Below are 25,755 nucleotides of genomic sequence, written 5' to 3'. Positions count from 1 at the left end.
CACATGGGTGATGAAGATTTGATGGAGATTTGAAATTGAGAGAGAGATCTTGGAAGGCGTTCTACATAGTGGCCATACCCGATTATGAAAGGAAACGCTGCTACACCAGACTAAGTGACGCTGCGAGTTTGAAGCTGAAAACTTCCTTTGTTGGTGATGGCAGACTGAATGAAGAGAGAGATGCATATAGAGCTACTGCCGGCGAAGGTTGCAGTTATGGCTGTCGTCAGAACCATAGTCGCTACTTGTGGAGATGAAGAGGTATGCCCAATTTTTCTTTTCTGATGATTTGTGCAATCTAGCTGGGTGGGTATGTTGGCCAATTGCTGACAAGTTGGTTCTTTGACTTTAGGATGACAAGATTGTGAGCCAGCTCATTCCCCTCTCAAGGAATTTAGGTAAATCCACAGTTCGAGAGTCTCTTCTGGATTGTTCTTATGTATTGAATAATTGGATCCACTTCCCATAAATTTTTCCTGATTTGAGAATTTGAACTAAATGGAGGCAGTTTGATTCAATTATTGCATTTTCAATATTGAGATTTTCTGCTAGAATGACTGCTTCTCTAATTGCAATTGCTTCTGCAATGAGACTACAGTTTGTATGGATCTCAGCTGTGGTCATTCCCTAAGTGATCCATTACAATCCCTTATGACGATTGTTATTGCTCCAGAATTTGATCTGTTGAGGAAGGTTGCATCCATGTTTAATTTGAGCTAGTTGGAAGGAGGTGCTCTCTGACAGGTACTGAACTTTTCATGATTTATTCTTTGATTTCATTGTTGCTCTCTTTTGCTAAATTGAGATAGTTAAGTTCAAGTACTCTATCATAGTTGATGGTTGACTCTGGATTTGGTTCTAAATTTTGATAGACTTTCTCGTTCCTCGCTTTCCAAATTGCCCACAATATGATGTCGATTTTACTCCAATTTTGGATTGCTTCTGATTTGTTTCCTTGATTGCATTTTCTAAGCATCTCTTGTAACCAAACTCTTATCAATTTGACGTTCTGTTTGTTTGGTGTGCACTGTATTTGTGAGCCAAACCATACAGTTTTTGTCCAGTCGCATAGTAGTAATGCATGCTCATTTGTCTCTTCCTCCTACAAACAAATAGGACATAAATTACAATTAGTTATCTTCTTTTTATTAAATTGGCTTTAACCAGCAAAATATTGTGAGTAGCTTTCCATATAAACATCTTGATCTTTTGGGGAGTTTTCATGTTCCACATTCCAATCCTATCCAAATATCTTCTAGTGAGGAGCTTGTTAAGGAGTTGTTCGTTGCACATTTTTCCTCTTCTTCTTTCTTTGCGATGTGATACCCGATTTTGACTATGTAGTTTCCATCTTATCTATACGGCCAAATCAGTTTGCCCTACTCTACTATTCTGATGATTAGTGTTCAGATGATCTTTTCAGCAATGACCGGGGGAAAAATTTTTTCGATCTTAGGTCTGTCCCACTCCCTTGATGGTAGGATCAGCTTCTCCACTCTTTAGTCTTCATTCCTATCCTTATTTAATGGGTGGTTGATGCCATATATCTAGTTGTCCTGCCATACTCTGATGGTCCTTCCTTGACCTATGATCCATTTTGCTTTGTTCTTTAAAAGCTTCCTCCCCATGTAATATACTGTTCCAAATCCAAGATCCTCCTCAATTTTTTTTGGCATTCCAAAAGTCGCAATCTGAAAAATATATAGCTTTAAGTATCTGTACCCATACAACGTTTGGATGTTTGATGATTCTCCAAGCTTGCTTTGCTAGATAGGTAATGTTTTGGTGGTGAAACTCCTTAAATCCTAGTCCTCCTTCTTTTTTGCTTGCGCAGAGCTTTGTCCAAGCCTTCCAATGGATATCCCGTTCTTTTCCTTAATTCTTCCACCAAAATTTGCCACTTTTACGCTTAACTTGTTGCAAAAGGACTTAGAAAATTTTAAGATACTCATGCCATATGCTGGAATTGCTTGAATGACTGATTTAATGAAGACCACTTTTTCTGCTTGATTTAACAGGCTTTTCTTCCACCCCACCTTTTTCAATATCCAGTCTAGTGATCTGCTCTTTGATCTACCCCATTGTGATGGTAAGCCTAAGTATTTTCTCGGGTTGTCTCAAGTTGGAATGTTAAGAATTTTCTCTATGTTGACTCTGACTTGAATTGAAATATGGTTACCATAAATTATCCTGGATTTCTCTAAATTGATAACTTGGCTAGATGCTGAGGTGTACTGGTTTAGAATTTAAACAAGTTGGTATATTTCTTCTTCCTTTGCTCCTGAAAAAATAATACAGTCATCAATAAATAATAAATGGGTAATCACTAGTGCTGAAAGCGCTAACTTAACCTCAGCAATAAGATTTTCGTTTTGTGCATTATCCATTAAAATTGAAAACACTTCTTATGCAATAATAAAGAGATAGGGTGAAAGAGGATCTCCCTATCTTAACCCTCTCTGAGGCATAATCTCTTTGGTAAGAGTTCCGTTTATTTTGAACTTATATGTCACGCTCCTGATGCACTCCATGATAAGTTTTACCCACTTCTGATGGAATCTAAAAGCCCTGAGCACTTCCTCTATAAAATTCCATTCCATCCTGTCATAAGCTTTATTCATGTTCAACTTGATAGCTAGGTCTTGTAATGCTTGCTTTCCTGTTCTGGTAATCTTGTGGAAAGCCTCTTGAATAATGACAATATTGTCTTGGATCAATCTTCCACTCATGAACGCACTCTGGATAGGAGGTACAATATTTTTCATGATGTCTCGAAGCCTAGCCACCATCACCTTTGATATAATTTTGTACACGTAATTGCAGCAGCTTTTGGGCCTCAGGTGATTGAGGGTTTCTGCCTGCCTAATTTTTGGAATAAGAACAACTTGAGTCTCATTAATCTCTTTGGGAATGTGGCCTTCTTCAAAAAAAATTTTGACAACCGCACATAAGTCTTCTTTGATGGTACCCCAATGCTTTTGATAAAATTGACCACTAAGACCGTTGGGCCCAGGAGCTCTAGTACAATCTATGCTAAAGGTAGCCTGTTTAATTTTCTCTTTAGTGACTTCTTTCAAAAGATCATTATTCATTGCTTCGGTCACTTTACAAGGGATAACTTTGATGCACTCATTTATGTTTGTGGTACTCTTTGACGTATATAATCCCGAATAATACTCTTCAATCAATCTCAAGATGTCTTCCTGGTTTTGAACCCAATTGCCTTTGTTATTTTTCAATTTGTCAATGCGATTTCTATCCCTCCTCTATATAGTTGATGCATGAAAAAAGCTCGTATTGCGATCTCCCCCATTTAAGCCATTTGATTCTTTCCCTTTGCGCCCATAACTTTTCTTCCTAACTCCAAAGCTCTTTGATTTTTTTCCTTTGCCTCGTTGATTTGGTTTTGTTGAGTAACAGTGAGGGAGAATTTTGGAGTTGTTGAATCTTGTGTTGTCATCTCGCTATCTCCTTGTCAGCTCTTTTGAAACTTGATCTGTTCCATTCCTTCAGCTTCTTGATGCAATTTTTTGTTTTGTTTATCAATCTGTTCCAGCTGCCTCCATTGCTATCTTTCTCAGACCATCCTTCCTTGATTACCCGCTTGTATTCCTCTTTGTCATCCCAATATGCTTCATATCTGAATAGCCTTGGGGCTTTCTGACTTGGTTTAAGATTAAGGAGAATGGGGCAGTGGTATGATGAAATAGCTGGTAAGGCAATGAGCATGGCATGAACTGAAAATTTGCCTCCATTTCCAATTGACCATGGCTCTATCGATTCTTTCTTTGGTCACAAAGCCATCTCTTGGATTGCTGAGCCATGTAAATTTACTTCATTTAAGCTCCATGTTAATGAGATTCTTCTTGTTCACTAATGCTTTGAACACTTCTATTTGGATAGGTGGTTTTGGTTGTTTGCCAATCTTTTCATCTTGGTTGAGGATGTCGTTGAAGTCCCCAATAAAACAACTTGGCTCATCCACCAAGTCCTTTGACTCGGCTAATGCTTGCCATGTTCTTTTTCTTTGCTTGCATAGGGGGTTTGCATAGGTAAAGCAGCATTTCCAATCTGAATTATTGTTACTCTTAATATCAGCAATGATAAAATTTTAGCATCATGAATAAATTGAAACATTAACTTTTTCATTCCATAAAAGGCATAGACCACCGGACATGCCCCAAGATTCTACACAAAAAATATTTCTAAATTGGAGCTTTCTACCAATTTTTCTAATTTTATCCTCCTTAGCCCCAGTTTCCATTAGATATACTATGGTCGGCTTGTGCTTCAAGCACAGATTTTTAAACTCAGAAGTTGTTGCGGCCGCCACCACTCCGCGGCAGTTCCATGTTAAGACGATCATGGCTGGGGAGGGGCATGGTTAGGCCGGCCTCCTCAGCCTTAGTTGTGTTGTGTCCTTGTTGTTGGTTTACATTCTTGCTCCTTTTGCTGTTCCCTGATTCTTGATCCTTCTTTCAGTTGGATACAGTCAATCTCATAGCTTCTGTTCCATCTCTTTTTCTTTTGATTTTCAGATTGTGTTGCATTCTTATGCTTAGGGCCTCTTCCCAAATCTTCATGTTGCTATTAAATTGGTTACTTGCCTTTGATTCCTCATCCTCCTCATCTGATGCCATTTTCACATAGTAGTAGATTTCTCCCTTTTCATTTCTAAAAGGTTGTATCTCCTTGTGCCTGCTGACATTCATCCACTTCTCTACTTCCTCTCTTGTAGTCCACTTTACTTTTTGTTATTTTTCCTTTTTTTCAGTCTCTGATCATTGCCTCTATAGGCCTGGTTGATATTACTCGAGGTCTAGAGCCTGAGGTAAATGGCCTTGAGAATCCTTTTGTTGACAGAGGCCTACTTTGTGGTTTACTGAAGAGGCTTGAAGTCCACTTGGATGGTAATTGATTTGGCCCGAATTATTCAAATCATGAAAGCTGTTTATTTCTTGTTGGGCTTACTCCCCTATCTTCATAGCTTCATTTGTGTGCAAGCCTTTGGGATTGGCCCAATTGGATGACCCAACTATACCTTTTGCCTCTGTATCCTTTTTCTTCACCTTGTAACATTTTCTCCTTTTGCTTGCTTTCTTTTGTATTTTTCACGCCCTTTTCTTTTGCTGCCCTCAAGTTTTCCAATGCTATTTCTACGAGATTGAGAAGGCGCTCTTCTCGATCATCCGATTGCAGTTAGTAGCAAATATGGAAAAAAAACTAAGAAGCTTTTGGATAAAATTTGTCATCTCAGTGCCATGTCACTCTTAGCGGCAGTTAAATTGCCCGGAGATGTGGTGTGGGACTAATTTGGTATATTTTTTACAAATTCGAAAACATAAACAATGCAATTGATAAGGTAGGGACTAAATCGGTGCAACCCGTAAATCTCATTGAAGTGCTTTACCTGATACGTCTTCTATTGTAACAAGTTTTACTAAAATGTCTGGTAGTCTTTTTCATTTTTCAAACTTTTTGGTAAGAAAGGATGTGTGCAATTTTGTTCAACGAGGGATTATGAAACATTTGTCATACGCTAAGTCACTTTCTACCATGTTAGTAAAACTTGGCTTGAAAAAAATGGGTAAATGATCAAATTCGTCCCAGTTTACTCGTTGTCTAAATTAGTTTTCGAAAGATTTTTTTAATCAACTTCATCATTCAAAGATTTTAAATTAATCGCGTTAGTCCTTTTGTCATTTTCTTTATTGACGGTGCCAAAATTTATTAATGTGACACGTTAAGTGATACTACAACAACACACACATATAATTTAATTGACTATTAGTATGATAAGTTTATGAAATTATATTAAATCAAAACCTAATTGAGAGGAGAACTTGAGCCATTGAAATTCTTCAATTTGAAATTTATTTGATCTAATTTCATAAACTTATCATGTTAACCGCCAATTAAGACTACTATATGTGTGTTGTAGTATCACTTAACGTGTCACATCAACAAATTTTGACGTCATTAGCAACGGAAGTGATAGAAAAACTAAAATGACTAATTTAAAATCTTTGAAGGATGACTTTGATTAAAAAAAAATTGAAAACTAATTTGAAGAATAAATGATCTTTCGAAAACAAATTTGACCATTTACTCTGAAAAAATATTGAATCTATATGCTATCAAAATCACTAGTATATCGTTTTGTGGTAGTTTAAAACTTTCGCAATTCTCCAAAAAAACTGCCATTATTTTTTAGTTCCCTTATAGCGTGATTATATTGATAATGAAAAAATTATTCAATTTTTTTAAAAAATATAAGATTTAGAAGAACAAAATTTTAAATTATATACTATTTTTTAAATAATTATTTAAGTCTTTTAATTTATTAGTGAGATGATTTAAAAATTAATCATATTTTATGATAACAAATAAATTATTATCATATTATATATATTTTGTCTTTACTATTAAAATTTTTTAGATTTATCACTAACTAAGTAAAATAGTACTATTGTATTTCTTAATATTTATGTTAAATTATAGTTTGATTTCTAATATTTAAAATGTTCAAAGTTATTTTTGTTACAATTTTTTTTATTTTATTCTATTTTTATTCTTTGACTAAAATTAAATTTTAATTTTTTAAAATACGATAGAAATGGAATTACAGTAGTTGTTAATATGCAAGATGTAATAGATAGTTAGTTGTGTGTATAAATTAGTTAAAGATTTAGGATGTGTTTGGCAAACTATTAGAAGAAAAGAAGCATGTTTAATCTTTTTAAAAGTTTTAATTTTTAGTTTAGCAAATTTTTTATTTATGAAAGCAACGTTTACCAGAAGCAACAATTTTTAGTTTTTATGTACTAATGAGTTTTTGGCCATAAACTTAGGTGCAGTCGACTTCACATGAAGTTGATATCTGAGAACCGTTAGATGATTTGACTAATTTGATTAAATTTTCTTCTAACGGCTCTCAGGTATCAACTTCACGTGAAGTCAACTGCACCTGAGTTTTTACCTAACACTAAACTTTTATTCATCTTTTATCAACTTTATTCTTTATACATGTTATTGTATTATTTATGAAATTCTTATTATTTCTGTTTATATGAACTCTCTTTTTCTATTATTTATTATTTTTATTTTTTGTTAACTATTTTTTGATATTATACACTTTTATAATTGTTATTTTTGTGTATTATTTTTTTAAAATATGATTTATTGATCTCATTAAGTAAAATAAATTAAAAAAAGTAATCGTAAATAATAATAGTAAAAAATTATAGTATACTAAAAAAGAGTACTAAAAGTACTAAAAATATACTATATAAAAAATATCATAAAAATTTTTTTGATTTATTTCAATCACTACCAATATAAATATTTAATTTTTTTATTATTTTTAGTACTCTCTAAAATTTATATTTTTTTAGTTTTAATTAAAAATATATTTTGCCAATTTTATGTTATTTTTATTTTAGTAAATAAATATTAATTTTATTATAAAATTAATTAATAAGATCTATTTAAATATCTAAATTAAAATGATAAGATAATATACAAAAATTATTTAAGTTGATGTCTATTTTAGTAATTTTGTATCTAAAAATAATTTTAAGTAGTATAATCCAAACAATATTTATTTTACTATAATTCATTTTGATATAAAAATTACCAAACATAAATCATCTTAACACAAACTAACTTTTCATTAAAATCAAATTTACAAAATCAATTTTGTACAAACTCCCATTTATAAATTATAATCCGAAAACGTACTTAATAATTGCTGTAAATTGTATTGAGAAATTTGATATAAGAAAACTAAGCTCTGTAAATTGTATTGAGAAATTTGATATAAGAAAACTAAGCTCTCATTCTCTACGTACACACTCTACATTCACATCTAATCCCAATATAATTCAAATGAAAAGGAAAGAACGGTTGGCTTTTAAATGCGTTTACGTGTTTATCCACGTAACCACAGAAAAATTTTAAGGTGCTGTCATTCATTTAATACTGATGTTAGCACAAATCAAACTCGTTTTTTATATGATAAAAAAATTTATATATAGTACAATAACAACAACAATAACAAAGCTTTTTTCCATTAAATTAGATCGAATATATGGATTAAATGACGCCATTTAGTTCTATTATGTATTATATTTATAGATAAACCATTTATATGCAGATCTCGTTTGACCACTTTATAGATGGTCTTTTTAGGTCTTCCTCTACCTTTCACCCATTGTCCATCTGCCATCTCATCCATCCTCATGATTGGGTGCTCTGTCGATCTTCTTCTCACATGTCCAAACTACTTAAGACGCGATTCTACCATCTTTTCCACAATAGGTATTATTCCAACTCCCTTTCTTATATTTTCATTCCTTATTCTATCCAATCGCATATGATCACTCATTCATCTCAACATCTTCATCTCTATCACACTTAACTTATGTTCGTACTTCCTTTTAGCCGTCCAACCCTCTATACCATAAAGTATAGTCGGTCTGATAGCAGTGTGATGGAATTCAACTTTAAGTTTTAAAGGCACTTTTTTGTCATATATAAAATTAGACGAACTCTGCTATTTTGACTAATCTACTTGTATCTAATAATTTACATAATGTTCAATCTCTCCATTATCCTGAATGTTGCACTCAAAATACTTAAAATTTTTAATTTTTTATAAGATATTTTTCTCAATCTTCATCTCTGTATTAAGATGTTTTTTTCAATCTTCTATCTTTGTATACAATAAAAATAATATAAATATTATTAAAAAAAAGTTTTGAGAGTCAATGGAATTGACTATGGGTTTTGGCTCCTAATAACTTCTAATGTGAATTATTGGTTACCTCAGTTAACGTTTTTATTCTTATTTTGTACTACCTCACATTTCATCTTCTTCTTTTTCATGAATTTGCATCTGTATATCATCTTTACATTGTACAAGCACTTCATTTCATTTACCCTACTAATACCAACACTTAGAAAACACATACACAGATGCAAATCACAAAATAAAACACGTCTTCAACAGTCAACATGATGCCATAGTAAGTACTAGTTAAGTGGTTTTGCATAAAATAAAAACAAGAATTGCGCTAGGTACTTTTATTGATTAATTAACTAATGAGGTATATAGTGCTATAAGCATGGTGAAAATTAGGTAGGAGTGACAAAATGGGTTGAACTCGTCGGACTAATTCGCTAAATTCGTTAAAAAAGGTGGGTCGAACTCAGATTTAGAATTCATTAAATAAAAAAAATTCGTCAAATCCTCACCGTCAAATTAACGATTTTTAGCAGGGCGAGGCGGGTCAGTCTGCCGGGCCAAAGACTATTTTTTTATTAAATAAAAGAGTAATTACTGCTACAAAATTAATAATTATATAATTTTTAAATATTTTTTATTTTTTATTTTTATTCTTCTTTTAGTTATTAAATTTATTTATTTTATTTTATAATTTCGTATATATGTTCAATTTGTATGATAAAGAAATAAAAGATAAATAAGATAAGGATTCAAACTGAATAAAAAAATATATTAAAATTGAAATAGAAACAAATATGATAGATTGAAATTGAGTACAAAGAAAATCACTCTACTTTCTACCCAATTTTTTGACGCAATAAGAAAGAGACTTCTCAACCCTAACTTGTCAACGCCATAGTTTGAGATTTGAATTGAAGGGACTGCTCAACCTTCTACTCAATTCCTCGATGCAACAAGAGATGAACTCTTCAACCTCAATTGTTCACACCATGGTTTTATCACGAAACCAAAAAGGAGTTTTGAAACCTTTAAATCATTCTACACTACGATTACCCTAGTTTATGAGGTATTTATAACCTCTTATTAGATTAAAATATAGAAAACCCTAAGTCCATAAACATAAGGTCCAATCTAATAATTAAATAAACAAAATCAAAATACATCAAATTAAATTAAAATATTATAAAAATATAAACTAATATCTTCTAAATAATACTTGAACTCTTCATATCTCGAACATTTGAAGCACGTATCATTCTCCTCCTCTTCAAAAAAGATTCATCCTTGAATCTTGTAGGTAGAAAAATAGCATATGAAAAGTACAATAATTACAGGAAATATAATTTCTTTTTTATATATATATTTCTTTTTTTATTTTTTTAAACAATTAAAATCAACAATGATGACAAAACAATAATGAAACACAAACGAAAAATAAAAACACAATAATTTAAAGAAAGACGCGACAGGCACTGGACTCTATTTTTAATGATAAAAGAAGAACAAATATAGATTAATAAGAATTAATCTAATACACCAAATGATAAAGAAATAAAAGATAAATAAGAAGATAAGGATTCAAAATGAATAAAAAAAGATATATTGAAATTGAAATAGAAAAAAATAGGATAAATTGAAATTCAGTACAAAGAGAATCACTCTACTTTCTACCCAATTTCTTGATACAACAAGAAAGAGACTCCCCAACCTAACTTGTCAACACCATAGTTTGAGAATTGAATTGAAGGGACTCCTCAACCTTCTACTCAATTCCCCGATGCAATAAGAGAGGGACTCCTCAACCTTAATTGTTCACACCATGGTTTCATTACGAAACCAAAAAAGGATTTTGAAACCTCTAAATTATGACTACCCTAGTTTATGAGGTATTTATAACCTCTTATTAGATTAAAATATAGAAAATCTTAAACCCATAAACATAAGGTCCAATCTAGTAATTAAATTAACAAAATCAAATACATCAAATAATTAAAGTAAAATATTCTAAAATTGTAAGCTAATATCTTCTAAATAATACTTGAACTCTTCATATCTCGAACATCTGAAACATGTATCATTATGTGACTTATTTTTCAAAATAAAGATGATTCTATTGACAAATATTATTTTAAATATATAATTTTATTGAAGTTAAAAATTAAAAAAATAGATAATAAAAATATTATAATTTAATTATTTTTTATTTGTATTTAAGTTTTTAATTTTTTTTATTAATTTTAGTGAATTTTATTTAAAAAAAAAAGAGTCAAATAGGTTGTAATGAAATCATTCATCCCAAAAATTTAAGCTGATAAGAGAAGATAACAGTAATGGTTATATCTTTAATATTCTCCTTCAAGTAATAGCCTCTCTTTTGGATTTATTTTATTTGCTCTTTTTTTACATTTTGGGATTTACCAAGAATCGAATTCTTGACCTTTTGAACATAGAAAGCTTTTGGGGTGAGTGATTTCATAACAAGTTTTTATTATATGGTATCAGAGCTCTATGTCCAAAAGGTCCAAAATTTAATTTTTGGTGAATCTCAAAAATAAAAAAATAGCATAAGACAAATAAAAAAAAGTCTATACAAAATTAAATAAACCTAAAAAAAATTCTGATACCATGTTATGAAATCATTCATTTCAAAAATTTAATTTTTTGGGATGAATAATTTCATTATACACTGGCAAACCTATCAATTCACCATAAAAGAGAACAAACTAACATTTTAAATTTATTTTAATTAACGGGACGGGTGGACCGTTTGTAGCGCATGCTTAGACAGATTGGAGTGGGCCGCGCGCTTTGCCACCTATCATAACTTCATATACATCATTGCTTTCTATTAAGAGCACGAAGAAATAAATTAGTTAGTTGTGACTTGTGAGTTGTTTCGAGTCACATGGGTTTGCTTTTTCATTTTTATTTTTAAAGAATATCACTAGGAAAATTGACAGAATTTTAACGTGGAATTATCTAATTAACAGGCCTGCATGGCATGAACGACATATATATGTACATTTATACCAGAAAATCAGTTACCATCCGGGCCGCTATTACAATTGTCAGAAATGATATGTTGATCAAATTATTTTTGCAATTAAATTTAACCAATTAACATATCTCTTAACCATTTTCTTTTTCTTTTTCTTCACATACGTGTCTCTGTGTCTTCTCCTTCTTCTGCCCCCTCCCTCTTTTTTTTTCTTCTTCTCTTCTTCATCATTATTTCTTCATTCCTTCCTTTCTTTCTTTTTGTTCTTTTGACAATTTTATGAAAAAAATCAAAAGAAACAATTATAAGAATAAAAATGTCATAAAAAACAAAAAAAAAAAAAACAGAATTTTTTCATGATAGGCAAATAATTTTATGTTTAATTTAGGTAAGACATATATTAGATTGAGTTTTTTTTAAGCAAACTTTATTTGTTTGTGTAGTAAAATTTTTGTCCTTTATAATTAAGAATATATATGTTTTTTTTTTCGCCTATAATATAACTATTCTACTTTTAGCTTCAATGTTTTTCATGTTCTTTTTCTAATTTTTGGAACAATTTCTTATAACAAACATCTAAAAAAACACAAATTTTGTTTTTTTAAAAAATTGTTAATGAATATGTGTTTTCTCTTCTTTTCCCTTTTTTTTTCTTTATAGAAATCTTGGTAGGGTTAAGATAAGTATAGAAATTTTGAAAGAAAAAAACAATAAAAAACACAAATTTTTTAAATTTTTATATTTATGAAAATATAATTTTATGTTTAATTTAGAGTGGGCATATATCAGGTTGAATTTTTCTTATTTACAAAATTTTTGTGTTTGTATTGCAAAAAATTATGTGAATTTATTTAAAAAATCTTTGTGTTTTTTATTTTGTACATGTAACTATTATGTATTCAATTTCACATATTTTTGTTTTCAACTCTACAAATCTCTATATCTACTTTCACGTTTATTTCTGTTTTTCTTGTCAATTTTTTTTCTTATTCTGTTTTTTTTTTCAGTTTCTCCGTTTTAATTAAAAAGACAAATAAGAACAAAAAAAAAATGTCATTAAAAAGAAGAAGAAATAAGAACAATCGTCAAAAAGAAGAATGGAAAGAAGGATAATGATACTGAATTAGTGATTAGTCACAGTGCGGAAGTTAGAGTGAGAGTGAGACGGAGAGGAAATCGAAAATATTTAGTGATTAAAGAAAATTAGTTAAAAACAATCTTAATTTATTTTATTTCATATTTATTAATTGTTGTGATAATTAATAAATATTAAATAAGATAAATTTTGATTTTTTTTCTTTAATATTATCCAAAAAAATATTATTTTAAAAATATAAGTAATTTTGGATATAAGTAATTTTGGTTAATATATATTTTTAGACCAATCAATTAGACAATAAAAAGGTATAAGTAGACAATTACTATTAATCCAACTTAATTACAAAAAGAACTACACGTGTTTGGTACAGTAAAGAGATATATACAAAAACGATAATATTTAGTAACAAAATAAATTAATAAAAAATAAGAATTTTATAATTAATAAATATTAAATAAAATAAAACTTTAACTATTTTTTATTTTTTGTCTTTTTACGGTTAGAAAAAGAGGCAAAGTGGGATGGAAATGGAAGTGCGGAAGAGATGTGGAGGGAGATGGCAGAAGTTATTAGAAGAACAGCAAAAAAAAGTTTTGGAGAATCTAAAGGAATAGGACCAAGAGACAAGGAGTTCTGGTGGTGGAATGCGAGTATACAAGAAAAGATAAAGATAAAAAGGAAATGCTTTAAAGAGTGGTCTTTATGCCGCAATGCAGATAACTGGGAAAAATATAAGGCGGCTAAGAAAGAGACAAAAGTGGCTGTAAGTGAAGCAAAAACAAGAGCATATGAGGGTCTCTACCAGTCTTTGGGCACGAAATAATGAGAAAAAGGTATATATAGAATCGCAAAGAGTCGGGAAAGAAGAACGAGAGATTTGGATCAGGTTAAGTGCATAAAGGATAAGGATGGAGAGGTGTTGGCTCAAAAGGAGAAGATTAATGAAAGGTGGAAGAGCTACTTCTACGAGTTATTTAATGAGGGACAGAAGACTCTTCCGAGCCTTGGTCGATTATGCACAAGGGAAGAAGATCAAAACTTTGACTACTATCGAAGGATTCGAGACTTCGAGGTAAAAGAGGCTCTAAAGCAGATGAAAAATGGCAGGGTAGTAGGACCTGATAATATCCCGATTGAGGTTTGGAAGGGTCTTGGAGAAAAAGGCATCAACTGGTTAACCAAGCTTTTTAATGAGATTTTAAGGTCAAAGAAGATGTCTGATGAGTGGAGAAAGAGCACATTGGTACCTATCTACAAGAATAAGGGGGATATACAAAGTTGCGAAAACTATAGAGAGATTAGGCTTATGAGTCATATTATGAAGTTATGGGAAAAGGTGATAGAACGGAGGTTGAGAAAAGAGACACAAGTAACACAGAACTAATTTGGATTTATGCCAGGAAGATCTACCACTGAAGCGATATACCTATTAAGAAGGATGATGGAGAGGTATCGTAGTAATAAAAGGGATCTACATATGGTGTTTATTGATTTGGAAAAAGCGTATGATAGGGTACCAAGGGAGGTCTTATGGAAAGTTTTAGAAAAGAGGAGAGTAAGGATCGCATATATTCGGGCAATTAAAGACATGTATGATGGGGTCACAACTAGTGTGAAGACTCAAGGTGGTGTGACGGAGGAATTTCCTATTGGTATAGGATTACACAAAGGATCATCCTTAAGTCCATACCTTTTCACATTAGTCTTGGAAGTACTCACAGAGCACATCCAAGAACCTGTGCCATGGTGCATGCTTTTTGCCGATAATATTGTCCTTATGAGAGAGTCAAGGGAAGACCTAAATAAGAAGTTGAAGTTATGGAGAGAAGCTTTAGAAGTGTATGGTCTGCGTATAAACCGTAGCAAGACGGAATATATGGAATGTAAGTTCAGTCTGAGAAGGGAAAACTCCAATATAGAGGTGAAGATTGGAGAAAACATCCTAGGAAAAGTTAAAAGTTTTAAGTATCTTGGGTGCATCATACAGGATAATGGAGAGATTGAATAGGATGTAAATCATAGGATCCAAGCAGGTTGGTCAAAATGGCGGAGTGTATCTGGTTTTATATGCGACAAAAAAGTGCCTTTAAAACTTAAAGGTAAATTCTATTGCACCGCTATAAGACCGGCTATGCTGTATAGTACGGAGTGTTGGGCGGCTAAAGGGGAGCACGAACATAAGCTGAGTGTGGCAGAGATGAAGATGTTGAGATGGATGAGTGGTCATACGCGATTAGATAAAATAAGGAATGAAGATATAAGGAAAAGAGTTGGAGTAGCACCAATTGTGGAAAAGATGGTTGAATCGCGTCTCAGGTGGTTTGGACATGTGAGAAGAAGACCGATAGAACATCCAGTCAGGAGGGTGGATGAGATGGAAGATGGACAAAGGGCGAAAAGCAGAGGAAGACCTAAGAAGACCATCCATGAGGTGGTCAAACGAGATCTACATGTAAACGATCTCTTTGTAGACATGATACATGACAGAGTACAATATCGTCATTTGATTCATGTAGCCGATCCCACTTAGTGGGATAAGGCTTTGTTGTTGTTGTTGTCGTCGTCGTCTTTTTACTATTACTAAATACAACATTCTCTATCCACCACATATTTTTTCACATTTTTTTTGTAATTTCTTCCTCACGTCAGCAGGCTGAGAAACAAGCCCTAATAATTTGGTGATACTATCATATAGATTTTATTATTGTCTTTATATGAAGATGTTTTTTTTTTTATCATTAGATGATGAAATGTATGATTTGATTGTGATGTGTTATAAAAGTGTTATTTCTTTTAAAATGTGGTTAAACAAACAAAATACACTTTTAACATAAAAATCTTTATAAAAAGATAATTTTAGCATCTTCATTTGAATAATTCCCTAATAATTTTATGACAATTGAAAAACAAACAGTAATAATTTCAACTATAAAAGCACCTCAAAATATTGTTACTTGCAGATGCCTTTGAGCAAAGCATAGAAGCACTCATATATACCTCTACACCTAGCCTCTCTAATGGAACCTTTTTTGTATTACTCCCTTTTCACAATTATTGTTGCCTTCATCATTATCATCACTCTCACCAAGGCAAACACAAGCCTCAGTAATAAGAAGAACCTTCCACCATGTCCACCAACACTTCCCATAATAGGCAACCTACACCACTTGAAGCCCCGTCTCCACCGAACTCTTTACGCTCTTTCCCAAACCTACGGCCACATTTTCTCTCTCTGGTTCGGCTCTCGCCTCGTCGTCGTTGTGTCCTGTCCAACCCTAGCCCAACAATGCCTCACCAAATACGACACCGTTTTGGCAAACCGCCCTCGTTTTCTCACCGGAAAGTACCTCTTTTATAACCATACCAGCTTGGTGTTCTCTTCCAACAACGACCACTGGCGCAACCTTCGTCGTATAGCCACCATGGACGTCCTCTCGATGCCCCGTCTCAACTCCTTCTTCGAAACTCGAAGGGACGAGGTCACCAGGTTCATAAGAAACCTGGTGGCAGACACGTCCATGGGGTTCGCTAGGGTGCAACTGAGGCCCAGGATAACGGAGAAGTCACTCAACAATATGATGAGGATGCATGGTCTCCGGAAAGAGGAATGAATATGGCGAAGACGACTGCAGCGACAGGGATGACAACAGAGCAGGACGGTTCAGAGAGATCATCAGAGAGATCCTGTCGTTGGTGGATGCGAACAACAAGAGTGACTTCTTGCCTTTGCTTAGGTGGTTTGATTTTGATGGATTTGTGAAGAGATTGAAGAGAGTTGGTGAAGAAGCTGACGTGTTTTGGCAAGGACTCCTTGAAGAGCATCGCAACGGGGAGCATGGTAATAACGATACCATGATACAACATCTCTTGCTTCTTCAAAAATTGCAACCTAACTACTACACGGATCATATTATCAAAGGCCTTATTCAGGTGTACATATGTATAACTTAGTAAATTAAATTTTCATGGCTAATATTTCCAACTATTTTTTACCGTAAAAACTCATCTGAAGTTGTGAAGTTAATAGTTAAAAATTGTTAGATAATTTAACTAAATTGTTATTTAATCATTCTTAATTATTAACTTTACGTAAAAGCAGCTGCATATGAGTTTTTACTATTATTTTTTAGACGGCATTTGTTCATTTAAACCAATATGTTGGACATTACTAATTAAATAAATTAAACTTAGGATATGTTGCTTGCTGGAACAAACACAACGGTTCTAACTATGGAGTGGACGTTATCCGCTTTGTTGAATCACCCAGAGATATTGAGGAAAGCAAAGGAGGAAATTGACAATCACATAGGCAAAGATCGTTTAGTAGATGAATCAGACATTCCAAATCTTCCTTATCTTCAAAATATTATCCATGAGACACTTAGATTGTACTCTCCAAGTCCATTGTTACTGCCTCATTTTTCTTCAGATGAGGTGAATATTGGAGGATTCACTATTCCACGTGACACTATAGTGTTAATTAATTCATGGGCTATGAGAAGAGATCCTAAACTTTGGGGTGATGACGTTGAGTGTTTTAAGCCTGAAAGGTTTGAGAAAGAAGGGGAAGCAAACAAGTTAATGGCATTTGGATTGGGAAGAAGAGCTTGCCCTGGATCTGGATTGGCAAATCGTATAATGGGTTTGACTTTGGGATTATTGGTTCAATGTTTTGAATGGGAACGACTCAATCGTGAAGAAATTGATATGAGGGAGGACAAAGGTTTCACCTTTGCAAAACTAGTTCCATTAGAGGCTATGTGCAAAGCAAGACCAATCAGCAAGAAATTAGTTAAACATGAAATATGATATTAATTGGAAATAAATATTGTAACTTTTATTTTTTAATAATTTCAGTATGCTACTTTTATTTTATAAATTCGTGCAAATGTATTGAAAAAAATTATATATAATAATATTATAAAAAATAAAATAAATTCTTACCATGATATCTGAAAAAAAAAATTATAATCTTGATAAAATTATCTCCAAACGATACAAAAGTCATATAAATCCTTGAATGATTTGAAAATGCGATAAAAATAATAAAAAAATATCATTTTTTATAAATGACAAAAATTTTTTGTATCTAGTAAATAATTTATTTATCTATTTAATTCAATTTTTTTGGAGATATTTAAATAACTATTTCGAAAGGGCATACAAAAAATTAGAGAAAAATCTGTTTTTAAAATTTTTTTGTCATTTATAAAATTTTTTATAAAAAAATTACTTGACATAAAATTATTAAATTTTAAAGATAAAAATATTTTATTTTTTTAATAATATTCACAAAAAAATTGTATAAAAAATCTAATCTTAAAAGTTTTTTTTTAGAATATATAAGTCATGCTACACATCTATATAATTTTTCATCTAAGTCTATCCAAGCTGACCCAATACAAAAAAAATCCAATCTCATTAAATGAAACGTTACTCCACGTGTCCAAACGCACGAAATGTTAACATATTTATTCGCGCCTTGAATATGAAACAACATTCCTTCTTTAATATTGAAACCGCTACTGAAAAAGTTGGAATCTCTCTCAAAATCTCTCAAACTTCATTCGTGTTCTCTTCGAAAACCGTTACTGGAGAAAAAATGCGAGAAGATTTTGAAAGGAAGAAGAAAACACGAACAAAAACAAGAACAGAGACTGCGAAAGGTATGATAAAAACCACTGTTCATTTAAAATCTTGCAATCTCGAATTTCTCTTAGTTGCAATTTAGGTTTACTAGATTGAGTTACTTCATTTAGTAGATTGACTTAATCTGATTCTATTTTTTTGGCATAACTAGGGCATATGAATGTAAATGTGTTCTTATTTTCTTTCTGTTCAGTGGAGTTACTCATTTCATTCATTTGATTGTTAGTGTGTTTAGTTGAGTCCTTTTGCATGTAGAAATTATTTACTTGATGATTGAATATTTATCACGTTATATTTAGCACATGATTGGTGTTCGGTTCATAGGTGTTTGTCATTTGATTCACCTGATTGTTAGTGCATTCAGTTGAGTTCTTTTGCATGTAGAAATATTTTTCTTGCTGATTGAATGTTTATCAAGTTTTATTCAGAACATCAATCAAATTCAGTTTAGTAGAGTTGGTTATTTTAATTCATTTGATTATTAGTGTGTTTAGTTGAGTCCTTTTGCATGCAGAAATGATTTACTTAGCTTGATGATTGAATGTTTATCACGTTTTATTCAGCACATGATTGGTGTTCGGTTCACTCGTATTTGTCATTTTTTTGGTGATCTAAGGGGGGTTCAAACACCCCAGCAAAGGAAAAGGAAAACAAACAGAAAAGCAAAAGAACTAAGTTCCCCTAAGTCTAAGGTCCCTATGCAGTCGCATAACAGAGTGAATTTGATGTCCGGAGGGGCTGTATCGAAGAGGTGTAGTCCAAGAGATAGTTCTTGTCCCTTCTTGGCTAATTGATCAGCCACCATGTTTGCTTCACGAGGGACGTGTATCCACGAGACTTGTTGAAGGCGTGCAGCTAGGATTCAGATATCTTGGATCAAAGGGGCACAATGATGTCCTGGGGAGCATCCGTGGTTAATGAAACTGATAGCAGTTGCTAAGTCAGACTCAACCACCAGATTGTGGTAGCCGTTTAGTGTAGCAATGGTCATCCCATGATTGATTGCTCATAACTCTGCGTGCATAATCGAGCAGCTGCCCAAATTAGCCGAGAAGCCTTTCAAGAATCTCCCGGCCGAGTCTCTGAACACTCCTCCACAGGCAGCGTTCCTTCTTTGAGCATACCAAGACTCGTCCACATTCAGCTTAATGCACTCACCATCCGGTCTCGACCAGCTAACAAGACATCCACTAGTAGTTTGACTATTTCTTGGATTCAGGTTGCTTTTCACTATCTTCAGGAATTCCTCAGTCCGCGCTCTAATTTGGATGCTAACACTACCCGCATTGGCATTCTCTCCATTGAAGACAGGTTTATTCCGGAAGAACCATAAGGACGAAATTGTAACACCAAAGAGGCAAGACCAATTGTTATTCGCGGTAAGGTTTAGAGCTAGCCAATCCTGGAAGCTAGTGTTGAAGAAAGAATTAATGCCATTGGGTGGGATAAGCCTTTGCCAAACACTTCTAGCATAGAAGCAGTCCCTAAGGAGATGGATGATTGATTCTTCTTCCTGTCTACATCGAGGGCAAGCATCGTCCGTGGTTAAGTGTCTACGTCTTCTTTTCCACATTGGTGAGGATAGCATTGTGAGCCACTAACCAGAGAAAGTGTAACACCCTACCACACTAAGCTTTACGCTTAAGCCGTAAAACAGAGGTGGTGTGGTATTACGACCTCTAAAATAAAATGAGTACACATAATAGCAGAAAAATTATAATATGCTAGGAGCCTTGAAGAATAGAGGAAATAAAAAAATCGCGAATATAAAAGCGCAACGCTCGAGAAATAAGTTAACTGGCGTGCTAAGAAAGCTACAGCTGTCAAGTGTAAAGTAACCCAAAACAGGAACAGAGAGTCAAAGATACAAAATAACGAGCTCCTGACTCAGCCTGCGAAGTCAAGACTGGCCGGAGAATATACACACATATATACATATATATATACATATCCAAAACCCAAATGTACATAAACAAAATCCTGCCTCTCCATACACCTCTAGGAGGATCAAAAAGAATAAGTTATGTGGAGAGATAGCTAAGTACATATATATACATCATAGCATAACAAAATAACCCAATAACCACTCCGCTTCAAGAGTCCAGACGCCTAACGAGATGCCTCTCGACCTGCATCTGAAAAACAACAACATAGTATGGAATGAGAACCGGAGGTTCTCAGTATGGTAAAGGTGCCACACACATAATATATAAGGTCCTGGGAATGCCAGAGGCAATCTTAGAACGCCGACACTCAAATTGTAGAGCTTAAAGTATTAAACAGAAGCCATAAAAGGTGGTTTACTAAGGATATTTAAACCTAACTTAACTTAACCTTAAATCTAAATTCCCATTCTGCCATACCTCCTTACCTCCAACTCCATCATGCATTTTCACAGACAACTAAACAGACAAAGGCAAGCACAAGAAGGTTACAAGTACTGCAGATAACAAATATACATTTAACATGGCAAGTACATTTAGGCACACCCAATTAATACACACGCAAGTAATTCAAGTAATATGCATATGATGCATGCCTGTCCTATGGCTGATGAGGCTCATCTGTCGGTTATCCAGCCAACCCGACAAGTCTGAATTGTCCTTAGACTGTCCCCCGACGTGCATCCCCAAGAGTCTATGCATAGCTTTATCTCAAATAATCAATATTGCTCAATGGGGGTAACATTCCCGAGAATTTATATAGTGCCCGGTCACACTTACGTCGTAGGGTCAACAGAGTATCGAGTTTTCAACCTGGTACACGTGGTGGCAAGCCACGGCATTTGATCCAGGGAATCTCGTATCTCAGATTCTTCAAATTCATAAGCCATATAAATAATTTAATTATAATTCATCAACATCCACATCGTTCTCAACCGCATTTCATTCATCATCATACATTAAACATAATCAATCCTTATCCTTCATTATCACAACTCTTATTCCGTCCATCAATAGTTCCAATTCAAAACATAATTCATTCTTTTCTAAGAATTAAACTTCAAACTGAAAACATACTCATTTTCTTAATAACTCTAAATCAAACTTTATAACCTTTGAATATAAAACTTTTTAGATAATCATATAAACAAAATCTCTAATTTTTATAAAATTTTGACAGCATCTCCTCTAAAACTCGGACTTTGCCACCCTTTTCGGGTCCAAACCTGCTTTCTTTTCAATTCAACATACCCTTCCTTATCATCATAACAGTCACCGTAATAAATCTACCTCAGATCCACAATTATACTCATACAATATTCAAATCCAACAACCAAAATTCAACTAAGGTTCATAGTTCACTAATCCTAGGCTTCTAACACAAAATACCTCAAATCAATAATTCACCAAATTATTAGTTAATCAACAAGTACCAAACCAACCATGTTCACCAATAATAACATTCAACCATAATTCTCTCCAAATTAACATAACAACATTCACCATCCAACATTAATAACTAATTATTCAATAAACTTCAACCAAATATATTCATCGACAAATTACTAAACATTAAGCATACACCTGCATTCCAACTTATCCTATGGTCGTCTAGCCTAAGTTTTCACAGAACATTATATATTAAATGCAAGAAACCTAAACCATACCTTGGCCGATTTCCACGTAACGACCAAAGCAAATTATTTAAAACCAAGGCAGCCCCTTCAAAATTCAACTAATCAGCTTCCTCCAAGTTCCAATATTCACAATTTCAAGCTCCAATTATTTATTCACAACCTAATACACATTCATAACACACATATATCCAATTTAATACTCAAAGCTCAAATTCAAAGAAAATAAAATAGAATTATCGTATCCTCACCTTACCCAAGCTTCACATAAGCAAGAGTGAACGTTTTCCTCAAGCTAATTGGATCCTAAAACATCAGAAATCAAAGAAATTCAATATTCCCACTTAAAATTTGAAAATTGGGAGAAGAGAAGGTTGAGAGTGATTAAACAAGTTACCAGTAAAATTGTTCCGGTAGAAACGTAGAGCTCGACGCGGTGAACGCGTGGCCACAAACGGTGCGGCGATTGGAGCTCGAACGGAGAAGTTATGGGATTTGGAAATTTATCGTAGGAGGTTCGGGAGTTTTTTCTTCTCCCTGGAGTTCATCGTGATGCAGCAGGAAAAATGAAGAAGAAAGGGGCTTTCGGCTCTTTTAATGTGTTGGTCCGGTTGAACCGACGGCCCGGTTCGAATCCGGTTCAACCGATTCGACCTGTTCGGTCCAATCTTGGACCGATTTCTTCGAAATCTCGGTGTCAAAATTTCTTTCCTTATCTAATTTGATTCTAATTCAACCTTTCTACTAATTTAACCGGGGTTTACAGAAAGGTTCTCACACTCTCAGGACCCTGTCACTTCCAAACTAGCTGAAAAATCTTGTTCGGAGCGATTTGGGTGTCGCTGAGGTTCTGATATGCTGACTTAATGCTGAATTGGCCATCTGAGGAGGGTTCCTAAGCTATGCAATCAGCTTCCTTCCAAGGCGACGGGGAGAGATACTTACAATCCTTTTAACAATATCCTCCGGCAGTATCTCCTGAAGCTTCCTAACATCCCACTGCCTGAAACATCGAGAAAGTCTATTAGCATATCTGAATAGTTAGTATTATTACTCACCTGGTTTGCATTCGCACTTAAATTGCCTACACCCGGAATCCAGTGGTGTTCCCAGAAGCAAATTTGGGAACCATTCCCAACTTTCCAAATGCAGTTTTGATGTACATTTTCCCAGGAGGAGCATATGCCCTTCCAAAGGTTCGAGCTGTTTCTCCTCCTTTCCACCTTGGGTATGATATCGGTGCCGCTACCATATTTGGATCTGAGTACTCTAGCCCAAAGCGCCTCCTTTCTTTCAATAAGTCCCCATCCCGCTTTCATCATGAAGGCTTGATTCATTTGGCTTGCATGTCTAATACCCAGACCTCCACAACCTTTAGGTTCACAAACTCTCTTCCAACTAAGAAGATGGATTTTCTTTGATTGCTCTGTATTTCCCCAGAGGAAGTTTCTACAAATACGGTCAATAGTATTACAAGTAGCTGAAGGTAAAACAGCAGATTGCATATTATATAAAGGCATAGATGAGAGGACAGATTTCACCAGAGTCACTCTTCCCGCAAGGGATAGGGATGAAGCTTCCAAAGTATTGAGCCTGGCATGAAGCTTGTTGATAATGCCCTCAAAGGTATGTTTGGAGACTTTTGAATGAAGAATAGGGACGCCTAAATACTTTCCCAAGTCATCTGTTCTGGCAAATTGCAAGGTATTACTCAACTCTGCTCGCACTGTGTGGTCCACATTTTTAGAGAAGAAGATCCTGGTTTTCTCTCTATTGACGCTTTGTCCCGAGCTTTCACAGAAGGCCTCAAGACACTTATTGATGACATTAGCTTGATCAATATTAGCCTCTTCAAATAGGATAATGTCATTTGCGAAGCACAAGTGTGAAATTGGGGGACCGTCCTTCTTGAGTCGAATCAGTTTCCAGAAGCCATGGTCCACTGCAGCACTAATGAGTTGGGAGAGCCGCTCAATACAGAGCACAAAGATGTATGGGGAGATGGGGTCCTCTTGTCTTATACCTCTGGAAGGTGTAAATTCTTCCAGTTCCTCCCCATTCCACAAAACCCTTATCCTGGGGGATGAGATGCAAGAGAGAATAATGTTAACAAAGTTTTGGGGAAAACCAATATCATCAAGGGTATCCTTGATAAAGCACCACTTCAGTTTGTCATACGCCTTTTCCAAGTCAATCTTGATAGCCATCCTGCCTTTCTTTCCTTTTTTTTGCCTCATGGAATGTATGACTTCCTGAGTTATGATGATGTTATCGGAGCTTTGCCTACCAGGGATGAAGCTGCACTGATTAGGCATAATTAATTTATCCATTACCTTTCTCAACCGGTTCGCGAGAATTTTAGTAACCACCTTGTAGGAGACATTGCAAAGGCTGATGGGTCTCAGCTGTTTTAAGTGCGAGACATGTTCCACTTTGGGAATGAGAGTGATTAGTGTCTCATTAACCTCTTTGATCTTGCTTGGGTCTTCGAAAAAATTCCTGGTCAGATCGTAGAGATCAGTACCGACTTTGTTCCACTGACTCTGGTAGAAAATGGCTTGGAGCCCATCCCTTCCAGGAGCCTTCCAACTCCCCATACCAAAAATAGCATCTCTTACTTCTTCATTAGTTACATTTTGGCCCAGGTTATTGCTGTCAGAGCTACTCAGTGCTGGGAAGCTATTATTAAGAATGAAGGGGGTATAGGTAGTGCTATCAGAGTAGAGATTCCAAAAGAAGGTAGTGGCCATGCTCTCCAGAGTAATCTTATCTGTTATCCAGTCACCATTGTCATTTTGCAAAGAGGTAATCTTGTTTCTATGCCTTCTGATCATTGTAGAGCTATGAAAAAATTTTGTATTACGGTCTCCAAATTCGATCCATTTGGTTCTAGCTTTTTGGAACCATAAGATTTCTTCCTAAATGAGGATGTTTTCATATTCCAACCATAGTTCTTTTTGCAAATTTTCCAGATAGTAGTTGTGGGAGAATCCCAAACTATTTGCAATGCCTTGGTGTCTTCTAAAGATTATGTGTTTCCGTTTGAATATATTGCCAAAAATCGAGCTGTTCCAATCATTAAGTTGATTCTTAAAGTCATCAATCCCCTTATCCCATGAGTTCCTGACATTCCATGAAGCAGCCACAAAATTCCCAAAATTCGGGTGGGTAATCCAGGCTGCAAGAAAATGAAAAGGTCGTTTACCTCTATTATGTGTCACAGCATTATAAAGTTGCAAGCAGATAGGCGAGTGGTCTGATTTAAGCATAGGAAGGTGCTTCACATAAGCCTCAGAGAAGCTAATTTGCCACTCCAGGCTGCTCAGCCCCCTATTAAGTCTCTCCGCAAGGTTCCCTCTCTTCCAAGTGAAAGGCCATCCAAAGTAACCCAAATCAACTAGGCCGCAATTTGAAATACATTCTTGAAATTCCCTACAGGCGCTTTGGTTATTGTTCATCGTCCCTCCACGCTTATCATAGTCATGCAGCATGGCATTGAAATCCCCTAACAGGCACCACAGAAGATTAAGATTCTTGGCATACCCTTCGAGAGAGTTCCACAAGGCTCTTCTGGTCACCCTTTGGGGGCTACCATAGATAGCAGTAAGTAGCCAGGGGCTCGAATTCTTACCAGAGACTTTAAGGTGGACATACTGCCTATCATGATCCAAAACATCCACGTTCTA

The 25,755-nt window shown here is 34.2% G+C and overlaps 1 long non-coding RNA gene and 1 pseudogene across 1 annotated transcript; one reads left to right on the top strand and one right to left on the bottom strand.

Moving 5' to 3' along the window:
* Window positions 1-15,819: 15,819 nt before the first annotated feature.
* LOC112792437 (isoflavone 3'-hydroxylase-like) lies at window positions 15,820-17,669 on the top strand (annotated as a pseudogene).
* A 2,676-nt stretch (window positions 17,670-20,345) lies between these two features.
* On the bottom strand, window positions 20,346-22,637 carry LOC112771711 (uncharacterized). Its single transcript, XR_003187177.3, has 4 exons — window positions 22,467-22,637; window positions 22,321-22,375; window positions 22,103-22,232; window positions 20,346-20,627 (listed from the first exon to the last, which is right to left on the bottom strand). It is a non-coding gene; the product is annotated as an uncharacterized lncRNA (long non-coding RNA).
* Window positions 22,638-25,755: the final 3,118 nt, after the last annotated feature.

The sequence above is a fragment of the Arachis hypogaea genome, chromosome 13 (genome assembly GCF_003086295.3).
Source record: "Arachis hypogaea cultivar Tifrunner chromosome 13, arahy.Tifrunner.gnm2.J5K5, whole genome shotgun sequence".
Taxonomy (NCBI): domain Eukaryota; kingdom Viridiplantae; phylum Streptophyta; class Magnoliopsida; order Fabales; family Fabaceae; genus Arachis; species Arachis hypogaea.
This window is presented reverse-complemented; position numbering and strand designations above follow the sequence as displayed.